The sequence below is a fragment of the Schistocerca serialis genome, unplaced genomic scaffold (assembly GCF_023864345.2).
Source record: "Schistocerca serialis cubense isolate TAMUIC-IGC-003099 unplaced genomic scaffold, iqSchSeri2.2 HiC_scaffold_1211, whole genome shotgun sequence".
Lineage (NCBI taxonomy): Eukaryota > Metazoa > Arthropoda > Insecta > Orthoptera > Acrididae > Schistocerca > Schistocerca serialis.
This window is the reverse complement of record NW_026047416.1, coordinates 25,001-30,000: the sequence shown is the minus strand read 5'-3', so window position 1 is coordinate 30,000 and position 5,000 is coordinate 25,001. Positions and strand designations below refer to the sequence as shown.

At 54.2% G+C, this 5,000-nt stretch overlaps 1 pseudogene; it reads left to right on the top strand.

Moving 5' to 3' along the window:
- The window catches only part of LOC126435563 (large subunit ribosomal RNA), a 7,926-nt pseudogene that overhangs the window by 568 nt on the left and 2,358 nt on the right, over window positions 1–5,000 (top strand).

The window sequence follows — 5,000 nt, the reverse complement described above, 5'->3', positions numbered from 1 at the left end:
GCCGCGGGGTGGGGCCGTTCCGGTGTGCGGTGGGCCGCACTTCTCCCCTAGTAGGACGTCGCGACCCGCTGGGTGCCGGCCTACGGCCCGGGTGCGCAGCCTGTCCTTCCGCGGGCCTCGGTTCGCGTCTGTTGGGCAGAGCCCCGGTGTCCTGGCTGGCTGCCCGGCGGTATATCTGGAGGAGTCGATTCGCCCCTTTGGGCGCTCGGGCTCCCGGCAAGCGCGCGCGGTTCTTCCCGGATGACGGACCTACCTGGCCCGGCCCCGGACCCGCGCCGCTGTTGGCTCGGGATGCTCTCGGGCGGAATAATCGCTCCCGTCAGCGGCGCTTCAGCTTTGGACAATTTCACGACCCGTCTTGAAACACGGACCAAGGAGTCTAACATGTGCGCGAGTCATTGGGCTGTACGAAACCTAAAGGCGTAATGAAAGTGAAGGTCTCGCCTTGCGCGGGCCGAGGGAGGATGGGGCTTCCCCGCCCTTCACGGGGCGGCGGCCTCCGCACTCCCGGGGCGTCTCGTCCTCATTGCGAGGTGAGGCGCACCTAGAGCGTACACGTTGGGACCCGAAAGATGGTGAACTATGCCTGGCCAGGACGAAGTCAGGGGAAACCCTGATGGAGGTCCGTAGCGATTCTGACGTGCAAATCGATCGTCGGAGCTGGGTATAGGGGCGAAAGACTAATCGAACCATCTAGTAGCTGGTTCCCTCCGAAGTTTCCCTCAGGATAGCTGGTGCTCGTACGAGTCTCATCCGGTAAAGCGAATGATTAGAGGCCTTGGGGCCGAAACGACCTCAACCTATTCTCAAACTTTAAATGGGTGAGATCTCCGGCTTGCTTGATATGCTGAAGCCGCGAGCAAACGACTCGGATCGGAGTGCCAAGTGGGCCACTTTTGGTAAGCAGAACTGGCGCTGTGGGATGAACCAAACGCCGAGTTAAGGCGCCCGAATCGACGCTCATGGGAAACCATGAAAGGCGTTGGTTGCTTAAGACAGCAGGACGGTGGCCATGGAAGTCGGAATCCGCTAAGGAGTGTGTAACAACTCACCTGCCGAAGCAACTAGCCCTGAAAATGGATGGCGCTGAAGCGTCGTGCCTATACTCGGCCGTCAGTCTGGCAGTCATGGCCGGTCCTTGCGGCCGGCCGCGAAGCCCTGACGAGTAGGAGGGTCGCGGCGGTGGGCGCAGAAGGGTCTGGGCGTGAGCCTGCCTGGAGCCGCCGTCGGTGCAGATCTTGGTGGTAGTAGCAAATACTCCAGCGAGGCCCTGGAGGGCTGACGCGGAGAAGGGTTTCGTGTGAACAGCCGTTGCACACGAGTCAGTCGATCCTAAGCCCTAGGAGAAATCCGATGTTGATGGGGGCCGTCATAGCATGATGCACTTTGTGCTGGCCCCCGTTGGGCGAAAGGGAATCCGGTTCCTATTCCGGAACCCGGCAGCGGAACCGATACAAGTCGGGCCCCTCTTTTAGAGATGCTCGTCGGGGTAACCCAAAAGGACCCGGAGACGCCGTCGGGAGATCGGGGAAGAGTTTTCTTTTCTGCATGAGCGTTCGAGTTCCCTGGAATCCTCTAGCAGGGAGATAGGGTTTGGAACGCGAAGAGCACCGCAGTTGCGGCGGTGTCCCGATCTTCCCCTCGGACCTTGAAAATCCGGGAGAGGGCCACGTGGAGGTGTCGCGCCGGTTCGTACCCATATCCGCAGCAGGTCTCCAAGGTGAAGAGCCTCTAGTCGATAGAATAATGTAGGTAAGGGAAGTCGGCAAATTGGATCCGTAACTTCGGGATAAGGATTGGCTCTGAGGATCGGGGCGTGTCGGGCTTGGTCGGGAAGTGGGTCAGCGCTAACGTGCCGGGCCTGGGCGAGGTGAGTGCCGTAGGGGTGCCGGTAAGTGCGGGCGTTTAGCGCGGGCGTGGTCTGCTCTCGCCGTTGGTCGGCCTCGTGCTGGCCGGCGGTGCAGGATGCGCGCGCCTGCGCGGCGTTCGCGCCCCGGTGCTTCAACCTGCGTGCAGGATCCGAGCTCGGTCCCGTGCCTTGGCCTCCCACGGATCTTCCTTGCTGCGAGGCCGCGTCCGCCTTAGCGTGCTCCTCCGGGGGCGCGCGGGTGCGCGGATTCTCTTCGGCCGCCATTCAACGATCAACTCAGAACTGGCACGGACTGGGGGAATCCGACTGTCTAATTAAAACAAAGCATTGCGATGGCCCTAGCGGGTGTTGACGCAATGTGATTTCTGCCCAGTGCTCTGAATGTCAACGTGAAGAAATTCAAGCAAGCGCGGGTAAACGGCGGGAGTAACTATGACTCTCTTAAGAGGAATCTTAAGAGGAATCTTAAGAGGAATCTCGCAAATACAAGGACTATGGGCGGGGGGAGCCTTGCTGGCTCTGGCCAGTGCCCCTCGAATTGGTGTTGGCCTCATAGTGGCAGTGCCGTTCGCTTGTAGGAACAACGGGTTTAATCTCGTATTTATACTGGAGCCGTCGTTTGAGGTGTCGGGGCAGGTTTCTGTCCTAGTATCCGAGACGAGCCTCCGGTTTGTAGGCCTATTGGCCGCAGGGGTGCCAGGTTCGCAGCCTATCTCCCCTCTCTCTTAAGGAGAGCCTCAGTTGCGACGATGAATTCAGCGGAGCCTCGGATGGAGGGCCCGAATGTACAGGACCCTCAACTTTCTACTGTGGTTACCACGGACGCAAGACTTGGCAGGAATGTTGATTCGCCAAGTTTAGAGAACAGCATTACATGTCCCAAATGTCAGTTAGGTATTGGTAGGCGAACAGCGGCCCAACAGAAACAACATATTCGTAGGTGCAAAGGCTTAATTAACGCGCCCAACGAGGACGGCTTGCACAAATGTGCATTTTGTGGTAGGCAATTTACGACCTTCATTGGACGGCGGCTGCATGAGAAACGAGTACATCCTGTTGATTTTAATGCCGTCGACCTAGTGCAAGCTAGTGGCAAACGGAAAGGGAATTGGAGCGCCGCTGAGATGGAGGAAATGGCGTTTCTTGAAGTGGAATGTGCGGGGGAGTGGTCTACTCAATTACAGTTGAACACGTACTTGGGTAGAAAGTTAGGAAGATCTGCGGAAGGTATCAAGAAAAGGAGAGCACTTCCAGAGTACCAACAACTCCTGGAGTCTGTGAAAGGCAGGATGGAGGACGCTGTCGGTGCGGTCCCCGATGAGGTTGCAGAATCTGCGAGTCATGCCACTCCACAAGAACAAAGCCTTTGGATTAGCAATGAACTTATTATTTCCCATCTGGAGCAAATGAAAGACCAGTGCTCACCACCCTATAAAAGGCTGGTTGAATTAGTTCTTGACAATTCATCACCTTGGTCCGCCATTGATGATCAGGTCACTGGAATCATCCAACAACTGAATGCTAGACCACTACATAGATCTAGGAGAAGGAAGAGACAGCCAAAGGTCGCGAAGCCACATAAGGGTGGCAGGAATGAACAGCGAAGAGTGCGGCAGCAGGAAAGATCTCGTAGATTCCGAGATGCCCAGTATCGGTGGTTAAATAACAGAACTAGCTTGGTAAGAGGAATTCTCAATGGTGAGGAGGAGAACGGTACAACCACAAGACCAGACAGGAGTCTGCTCGTGGACTATTTCAAGGGCTACTACGCAAGAGAGGAACATGGCCCCGAGATCGTGCTACCGCCTAGGAATCCCGATTCCATCAAAGACACGAGTATGCCTTTCTCACTGAATGAAACTAGGAATTGGTCGCATAAATTAAAGCGAACAGCCGCTGGTCCTGATGGCGTGACTCATGAACATTTGAGAAATATCCCGAACGCGGATCTGAATGTCCTGCTTAATGTGGTGTTTGGTTTAAAACAACCACCATCTGTATTTACAGTGAGCAAGACCTGCCTTCTACCTAAGAAAGGCGACCTGCGCTCTCCATCTAACTGGAGACCAATAACTATCTCATCAATGGTAGTACGCCTGGTAAATAAGATCTTGGCTTTCAGGTTGGCTCAGGTCATTTCTATCCATCCTGCCCAGCGGGGCTTCAGGTCCGTTGATGGAATTATGGCGAACGCACTTTCCTTAGATGTTATTATCAAGGAGCATAGGGCTAGAGGAAAGCCAATTTTTGTGGTGGCCCTTGATTTAACGAAAGCCTTCGATCGGGTATCTTGGAGGGCCATACATCAGGCACTGTGGTCTCATGGAGTGGATGACTTGACTCTCGAGTATATATTGTCATCTTACAAAGGTCAAACGACCAATCTCCAGCTTGGTAAAGACACCTTTGGAGAAGTTGAGTTTCATAGGGGAGTTAAACAAGGTGATCCACTCAGTCCTGTCATCTTCAATATGGTAATGGACAGGCTCATGGAATCAGTCAACCAGTCCTATGGGGTTGAAGTCAATGGAGAGAAATTTGCTATTCTCGGCTTTGCGGATGACATTGTTCTCCTCTCGTCGACCAGAGAGGGCATGCAGCAACATCTGCGCTGTGTTGAGAGGTTCACGAAGAGCACGGCTTTAGAGGTGAACCCCTCAAAAAGCAAGGCCTTTCAATTTATTAGAGTGGCACACTCCAAACGGTGTGCAGTAGAAACCAAAAGTCTGTTCAAGTTATCTGGCGCTAAAATACCTGCCTTGAACGTGCAAGAACAGCTGCACTACCTGGGTTATACCTTTGAGCACCAGGGAATTCAGACTCCTTCTCCATCTATTCTGTCATCGCTGTTGGACCGCCTGAAACGTGCCGCACTCAAGCCTTGGCAAAAGATAACTGTTCTTCATACGTACCTCATACCGAGACTGGTTCACATCTTGCAGAACAGTAACATTACAGCCAAGAAATTAGACTATCTGGACCACCTAATCATACAGTTCGTTAAGGCAACTCTCCATCTGCCTAAGACAACTCCAACGCCATTCCTCCATGCTAGGCAGCGTGATGGTGGCTTGGGTATACCAGCATTAAGGCTGCTGATTGGCTCTGTATTTTACAGGAGAATTCAGCA